This window comes from Sardina pilchardus, chromosome 2 (genome assembly GCF_963854185.1).
Source record: "Sardina pilchardus chromosome 2, fSarPil1.1, whole genome shotgun sequence".
Classification (NCBI taxonomy): domain Eukaryota; kingdom Metazoa; phylum Chordata; class Actinopteri; order Clupeiformes; family Clupeidae; genus Sardina; species Sardina pilchardus.
The window spans coordinates 1,263,066-1,272,322 of record NC_084995.1 but is presented as its reverse complement, the minus strand read 5'-3'; the positions used below and the strand labels follow the sequence as shown (position 1 = coordinate 1,272,322).

At 40.5% G+C, this 9,257-nt stretch overlaps 1 long non-coding RNA gene across 1 annotated transcript; it reads right to left on the bottom strand.

The window, feature by feature from the left end:
- Positions 1–4,122: 4,122 nt before the first annotated feature.
- On the bottom strand, positions 4,123–5,338 carry LOC134100112 (uncharacterized). The gene is made up of 3 exons (XR_009941201.1): positions 5,281–5,338; positions 4,742–4,803; positions 4,123–4,513 (listed from the first exon to the last, which is right to left on the bottom strand). It is a non-coding gene; the product is annotated as an uncharacterized LOC134100112 (long non-coding RNA).
- Between the last annotated feature and the right edge of the window lie 3,919 nt (positions 5,339–9,257).

Below are 9,257 nucleotides of genomic sequence, written 5' to 3'. Positions count from 1 at the left end.
CCTTCAGGACGAAGCAAAACCCCTTCGCTGCGCGTCGGGGTTCTATTCATCCTGTCGGGAATTATTTTCCGATAATGACCGTGTTATGTGGTAGCCTAACTGACGTTCCACGATTGATGACGTTTCTTCGACAGATGTGGCACCTTGATTTGTCAACTTTCTGATATAGCCTAAACTGGAGACGAACGAATACAAATAGGCTATGCATGACATCTGTAAATGTCAAAATTGGTTGTAGTAGGCTACGTGCACTGGGTCATGAATATGCCATCGAAAAATTAATACCTAAATAAAGTAATTATAACTCCACGTGGGATTCGAACCAGCAATAATCTAGACTGCAAGATTGACAGTCTGCTACTTATCTATTCACACCACAAACTATCCGTTGGATTATAGAGACTTGTAGGCTACTTGACTTATACCATGTAGCCTATATCATGATTGTAGCAAGTTAACACGGCTGATCATTTTATCTGTCTACCGAGTTATTTTGCTACCTTTGCCCAAGCCATTTCGTAGGCCTTCTAAATTGGTTATCATGGTTAAGTTTTACAAACGTTTCAGTAGCCCAACTTCAGGCTATGGCCACCTCTACCTGTCTGTAGCAGAGACACATGAACGCCAGCAAATAAATAGGCTGAAATAAAATTATGTTGTCTAATTTTGTATCCTTTTGTCCAGCCTAGACTATCCTTTTAAGAATGCAGTTCATGAAACACGGACATTGAAATGCAATGGGCAGGAGAAGTCTAACGTCTCCATATTTTACGCAACATTTACGCACAAGGATAGTCAAAACTCAGTAAACACGTAGGCTATGGGGTAGGCTATTAACAATAATGTTGCTGACATGTAAACATGGATTTGGTAGATGTTTTACAATAGCCTACTTAATTTCTCAACTTAAAAGGATAAATGGCTTGGGCAACAGTAGCAAGATAACTCGGTTGCAAGATAACATGATCAGCCGTGTTAACTTGCTACAATCATGAGGTATAAGTCAAGTAGCCTACACGTCACATAAATCCTTCAGATAGTTTGTGGCGTGAATAGGTGAGTAGTAGACTGACAATCTTGCATCCTAGTTTGTTGCTGGTTCGAATCCCACGTGGAGTTATAATTACTTTATTTAGGTATTAATTTTTTGATGGCATATTCATGATCAAGTGCACGTAGCCTACTACAACCAATTTTGACATTTAAAGATGTCATGCATATTTGTATTCGTTCGTCTCCCGTTTATATCAAAAAGTTGATCCTAAGCAGTATAATTTTTGACTTCATGTGACCAGAATTTGCTTTTCATCCAGATGAGCTTCCTGACACAGACACCATGACTACACATGGAAACACTGACAGTAGCACTACCAATGTCACCAATGAGGAAACATCATGCCCTTCAACTTCAGTGTCTGGAAAACGCCACCAGGAGTCTGGAACCTGTAAGATTTAATGTGTTATGTACATATTAAGTATGCCTTCTTTCCAAAATATGATTGTCTGTTGAGATAGACTTCCTTAACCCATCAAAGCGAGTAATTCCAATCACAGCCCTGTTGCACAAGTTTGCAGAATGCTGTTGATGGAAAGGAGAAAAACGCATTTGGAAAAACGCAGACCAAAGAGCGAACCAGCAGCTTACACTAATTCAGTGAAACACAAACTAACGAAAGTGAAAGTGAGCCCATTGTTCCATTGAATAAGCATAAGCAGCGCGTTCGCCACTTGTTCTATGTTGTTCCAAATTCTTTTGCTTTCCTTGCTATCGACAGCACTCACCAAGATTGTATAACAGGGCTTTGATTGGTATTACTCCAAACCATCACTTTAAGAGGTGTAGTCATTTTGTTCTTATGTCTTTCAGCAAGTCTGTCACGTAGGAAGAAAAAATCCAAAATGGGGTCTGCAGTGGAGATGTTTTCAGAGAAAATGGAAAATATCCTTGCAAAGAATGATGATTCCGAGCTGCAGCTGAAATTGCAAGAGGCCCAGCATGCCCATGAGTTCCGTTTGATGAGCCTTCCTCGGTACAAGGCAATGTTACCCAGGCCCCATGTTGCAAGATCAAGTCCGCCCTAGGTTTGATCAACGCTTTGCTGGTTTCCATTCAGATCAAGCCCACACTCTTCCATTCTACCCCAATCATGCCCATGCTCGTCATGCCCACTTTGATCACACACACACTCAACTTTCAACCCAAATCAGGCCCACACTCCACCTTCTCATACAGATCACACACCCTTTAACCACACTACATCTTTTCTCGAGGATCTCACAAGCCCAATTCCTCAAGGTTATTCAGCAGGTCCATCTTACCAATCCCACCCTCCCACTCAGCAGGAACGGGCACAACCCTCTTCCTCTTATCAGGGACACATCCATTCTCAACCTGTCATTCCTAGCCAGCCAGATACACCCTAGCAGCATAATCCCCAACAAGACATTGTTCAGGAGGAATAATAGCCTGTTTGAGATTTATAGATGATGCAGGCTGTGTAATTTTATTTGTTCAAAATGGGTAGGAATGGGCAATACAACCTTGATTCCATTGCAGTTTTTTTAACAACATGGAAAGTTCAGAAGCCGTTTGTCTTTGATTTATTTCTAAGGCAGGTTTTGCCTTCTGAAGTGAACTACAGTGGCTATTGCTTTTGTTTTGTTGTTGTAGTTTAATCGGGCTGTGTACTTGTGTTTACAGAAGAGTTCTTTTCTCTCTTATGTATTTGTACTTTTACTTCAGGTTAGCAACTTTGGCCGTTTTTCAGTTTAAAATATAAAGCCATATATGTTGCCGATGTCTATTAGGGCTTTGACTCCGAACTTCGTTATTCGAATATAATTCGAATTTTTGAAAAATATATGATATTCGAACGAATTTTAGGCAGCTCTTAATATTCGAACCTGTTATGAGCATTATTTTTTTTGTACATGTGTTTGCATGCAAACGTTGTTTTCAGATTCAGCAGCTTTCTCACATCTGGTAAAGTCGTGAATCATGAGCTCATTAGCAAGGCTATTAGGCTTACTCATCCTCCTGTAGGTGATATAGCGAGTGGTTTGACAAGCCTATTCAGTTTCCCCACGTGTGTGTAAGTTTCAAGGTAAGCTAATAGTAGTAACTTCCTCATTGAGTCTTGGAGTTGGAAGACATTGGTATTGAGATGGTCAATCAACTTGAATGCAAGAGTTTTAATCTGTGCAGCATGCTAATCATGCTAACCGGATAATTTAGCTTGTTGTCTTCTATGCGTCATTGCTTTCACGATTGTGAATGTTTAAGATGCATGTCGAGGGACGGGTGTCCATTAGAGAAAGCGGGCCATGGAGGATGAGTTTAGACTACTGTTTGGTAAAGTTGTATGCATAGTGCCTCCACCTGAACGGCGTTATGTCGGTGCAATCAAGCTTCCAGGGATCTTGTTTTATGGAGACAGACGCGGTCTGCACGGAGCGGAGGGGCTGTGTAGGCTACGTGTGTGTGTGTGTGTGTGTGTGTATGTGTGTATGTTTGTGTGAGAGAGAGAGACACAGACGCATGAGTGACAGAGACGGAGGGAGAGCAGGAAAAGGAAATTCAGCTTAATGAATGCTGCGTGTTTTTCCAATAGCATAAAAATAATGGTCAAAATATTATTAACAAATATTCGAATACATTCGAAGTTTGATATTAATAACCAAACGAACTTCGAATACGATTTTTGGCCAAAAGTCAAAGCCCTAATGTCTATTTACACTGTTAAAAAAATTCCTGTAAAATTACAGTACAGTACAGGCAGCACGGTTGCCAGAACTTTACTGTATATTAAATGAGCAATACAGTACTGTAATGTAGTTTACAGTAGTGTACAGTAATTATAAGACAATACAGTACTTTACTGTTATTATTTTATTTTCAAATTTGACCACATGTCAGTTGCATTTAATATTTATTTCATTAATTAATTTATGATATTATTTTTTTTTTATTTAGACTTAAGCATGTAAGTTATTACAACATGCATGAATCAAGAAACACATCACAATCTTACATAAAATATATTTATTAATTCTTCAGCAACTCATATTATTGCAACTCATATTATTGCATTTAACATGTAATTAAAAAAAACATCACTGCTGTCACAAGAGGTAGAGAACACCATCCCTCTATGGCTCTGGCTGCCACACACACACACAAACACACACACACACACACTTCTCACAAAGTTGGGAGCTTGGAATTGTCCAAAATCTCTTGGTTAATGCTAAAGCATTCAAAGTTCCTTTCACTGGAACTAAGGGACCAAGCCCAGCTCGGGGATGGCCCCTTCCTGTTCCAACATGACAGTGCACCAGTGCACAAAGCAAGGTCCATAAAGGCATGGATAACAGAGTTTGGTCTGGATGAACTTGACTGGCCTGCACAGGGTCCTGACCTCAACTCAATAGAACACCTTTGGGATGAATTAGAGCGGATCCTGAGAGCCAGTCGCCTCGTCCAACATCAGTGTGTGACCTCCAAAATGCGCTTCTGAAAGAATGGTCAAAAAATCCCATGAACATACTTAAATCTTGTGATAAGTCTTCCCAAAACAGTTGAAGCTGTTATTGCTGCAAAGAGTGAACCAATGTCATCATAAACCCTATGGATTAAGGATGGGATGGGACTGAAGTTCATATGTGAGTCAAGACAGGTGTATTTCAAAGGAATTAAATGGATTTAACTGTACATACAAATCAAGAAGAAAAATATACATACCAAGCATAATGATTCTGGGTGTGTCTGGAAGACTCTCTTCCCCCTCGATGTCTGCCAGTGACCTATGTAAAACAAACAAACAAACAAAAAACACTTTCAGTGGTGTACATTACACAATATTTTTCAGTGAAAACTTTGGTAACACTCCATGAAAGTGTCAACATAAGTGTGATATGAGCCTGTCATCAGGACATAACAAGTATCATGAACATTTATGGCTACTGTCATTAAGTGCCATTCAATTTTTGTAATGTATGCACCTCAAACAGTGTCAACTTTACATTACAAAAAAAACACCCATTGACAACAGTCATTCATTTTGATGATAAATATCATGTCATGTCTATGACGGGCTCATGTCAATCTTATGTGGACACCTTCAAATAAAACATTACCAAGCATGTTACTCAGCAGAGCAGTACAATTCATCAGTAATATGAGTTTGTAATGAAATACTATTACTTAACCAAAATGAATAGATGTGTGATAAGCAGAATGCTTGATAAGATGATAGATGTGTTTGTAACAACAATACTTACATCAGCCAGAATGAACAGAGAATCCGTCGAAGGATGTTAACAGTAGTTTAGGATGGACATACAGTACTTGTATGCCTGTGCTCCTCGGATCAGTTGTCCGCTCCGCTCACTGTAAAAAAAAAAAAAAAGACAAAACCATACTATTAGCAACTCTTGAAGACTTTCCTTAATTATTTCCAGCTAGCAAATAAATGTTGGGCTACTTCAAACAAAATCACATGTATCGCTATGATATAAAAACGGCGAATTATGCCTGACAACTAAGCTACAGGGTCAAACATGAACAGATTTGACGTGCTAAAATAATGTTAGCCTGAATCGTCATTCCCTATGGGGGACGAGAGTATCGTCGTTTTCAATCGTTATTCTAGACCACGTAATTACTGTATTCTAAGTGTAAATAACACCAGATACCGATATTTTTATACCTCTAAAATTTAATTCATACACACACACACACACACACTGGTAATCTGTCCAGCCAAGCAGACTTTTGGGGAGGCTAGCTGCTAGTCTAACCGAGTAGATGAATCGTCGTTCCCTATGACGAGCGTATCGTTCATTCACACAGATGTCGACATTTTCTATTTCCAAATGAATACACGTTAAAATGAATGCTTAAAGAATACAAGATACGTTCAAGTTAAACGAACACCCTGTAGTTATTTAATATGTAGTAAGCTCCCGCCTATATAGCTGTGGTTACATGCTAGCACTAGCTATCTAGAACACATAAGCACCCATTAAACTTATCTTCTACTTAAGAAAAGATTTGCATGAACTAGAACGTAAACTTGCACAATACGTGGTAAAGCTTGATGTATGTGAAAACCAAACTCACCAAACTGCAATAACTCGGAGTAAATTCATAACTTCGCCAGTCCAGTCTTCAACACAACAGAGACGTAACGTCGGTTGGCAAAACTTTAGCGAGCGAGGTGGCAGTAGTGGCTGTTAAATACAGCAAGGTGGCAACAAAGTTACAATAAAGTTACAGCAAAGAAATGTTGATCAGGCTCGGTTACAGTAAGCACAAATATTACCCAAAATGCAATATTAACTACAGCACTGTACTGTAATGATATGAAGTGGTATCATACTGTTGAATTTTATTGTAGGCTACTGTACTGTAAAACCTACAGCCATTTTTAACAGTGTACCTTTAATATTTGAACAGTGAAATAAATAGTCAGCAAGAACAGTGTGGACTTGACTTTACTGTTACATGTATACAAGCAAGTCATTTTCAGTGAAATTGAAACTGTAATAAAGTGTAACACTACATACCATATCTAATCTTGTCTTCTGAAATGAACATAAGAAAGCTTAGAATTAACATCGAGATATCTTGTATTGTTAATATGTAATTCAAACAGTATACAAATATTAAACAATAAAGTGCCATTCTAATTTGCCATTATAGGGTTTGACCAGACAGATTTTCCCTCATGTAACACATGGCCTCAATGGTGTTCTGTAAAATACCGGGTCAGTGCCTCCCTAACTCTCACTGGTTGGGCGTTGACTGCACCCACCTGCCCAACAATTTCATCTCGTATTTCAGGAGCGACAACTGCAGGGTTATCCTCACAATAGGCCTCATTATGCTTTTCACAAATATTGTGGAGTGTGCAGCATGTAATGATAATGTTAGGGACCGATGCTATGTCGACGTCAAGGCGTTTGGCCAAGCATCTCCACCGACCCTTTAGTCGGCCAAATGCACACTCCACTGACATTCTAGCCCTACTTAACCTCTGGTTGAAGTAGCGCTGGTCTTCAGTGAGGTTGCCAGTATCAGGGTAACCCTTCATCAGCCACTGTAGAAGTGGGTAGGCTGGGTCCCCCAGTAGCATGATGGGCACTTGTGTGCCTTGGATCTCTTCTGTGGTCTGAATTTGAAATTGATTGACACATTCATATAGTTAGCCTACTGGGTGTTAAACACATGATTTCACAGCATTTTTTTTTGTCAGCCTATTTGTGCCTAAAAGGGGGTGGGGTCCCATACTACTGCAGTGAACCATAATAACCGTAGTAACAGATGAAACCAAAGATTTGTACTGTAGAGCTGCTTTTGTTCAAGGGTTAACTCACGTTGGGAAAAATATCTCCTCTTAAAGCCTTGTTGTAGATTTCAGAGTTCCTAAGAACTCTGGAGTCATGAACACTCCCAGGCCAGCCAACATTGATGTTTGTGAAACTAGGGGGAAATGTATCAAGTAAGTGCATCACAGAAAAGCTCAGAAAATATAAATTTCTACTCCCTCTACAAAGATTATTCGTATATTAGTTATTAGACCCACCAAAATCTGTGATCGACCACTGCTTGCACAATCACCGAATGCCATCCTTTTCGATTGAAGTAATCTGTGTGGTCTTGGGGTGGGGCTATTACTGGTATGTGGCTACCATCTATTGCCCCAGCGCACTGGGGGAATCCCCAGCGAGTTCGAAATCCTTCAATGATGCTGGACAGCTCCTCCCCTTGAGGCAGTCGGATATACTCGCGCCACAACTCATCGCGTACACACTGACAAAACTCACGGACTATCATGCACACGGACGCACTGCTTATCCCAAACAGATGCGCCAGGGTGCGATAGCCCGTTCCTGTGGCAAGCCACCACAATGCAACCCCGACACGCATCTCTAGAGAGATGGCCCGACGAAACGGTGTGTCCACGTACGAAAGCCTTGCAGAAAGGCGCTGGCAGAGCATGTTAAAAGTTGCCCTGCCCATCCTGAAATTGGCCAGCCATTCGTCATGGCCATAGCCGACGGCAATTCGCTCCCACCAGTCCTGCGTCCTTTCGTGGACCCAAATCTCCCTTTCAATTGTTGAGGTGGCAGCAATAATTGCAGCGTATGCGTATGCAGATATTATTGCCCGTTTCTTCCTTCTCTGTTTTAGAAAGTTGGTATTAAGAGGACGTCGCAGGGTTTTGAATACGAAGAGCAGACTTAGTTCTGTTGCGTCCATTCTGGAACAGCTAGTGTTTGTTTTCAGATGCAGCCAATTAGTTAATTAGTCGACGTGCGTTATAGGTCTTGTGTGACTGAAACTGTTAACCAGTGTTAAATAAAATGTGTGAATGTGTTTTCTGTGTTAACTGGTGCAGTGCCCGTAGGTTATAATCATGTTTTCCAAGAAACTGTTAGCCCATGCGCATGCGGGCCGTTTCAAGTGTCTGGCAAATGTAAACACACATGATCGGATTTGGGTCACTTGCGAAAGTAGGTGTAAACATGCAATCAAAAAAATCGGATATGAGCACAAAATCGGAATTGAGCATATCCGATCTGCAGTCTAAACGCAGCCTAAGAAGGAAACGTACGATCGAGCTGACCCACTCTTAACAGCCTTCTTAGCGATCAAATGCTCAGTGATCATAGCCTGCCGCTAGGGGCACCTAGATTTCTAGGCTTTAGTGATCAAGCTGCGTCAGGGAAATGTATCCTCCACTTTTTTAAACAATAAAACAATTTTCAATGTTGCAATGCACTCGTGGCTGTGGACCACTGGCGCAAGAAACATAGACTTTATTGAATTACACGTTTAAGTTTTCAACACATCTGCATATGAATTTATAATAGCCTATTTCACATATAAAAACATCAACAACCCTGTGGCATTCCACGGATATCAAGGAAACAGATGTAATTGAACTAAGAACCTAATCCAATGAGGCTTCACCTGCGACAGTACTCTAGGCGTTGCCAAAGTCCGCGATGTAAAAGTCCGGTTTACATTAATGCATATGTGCACCCCACTCGCAGGCCACATGGGCTGGAGGGTTACATCTTCTCGGATATTAATAAAGTAGACTAGCCTACATCACATGCCTACTACCACACTATCTATAAGAGAGATGGGATGCGTCTTGCATGAGTTAATATATGATTGGCCTGAGCTAATAAAAAATAGACCTAGGCTATATTGATAATCACCCTGTTTTATCAGTTAGTTTGATTTT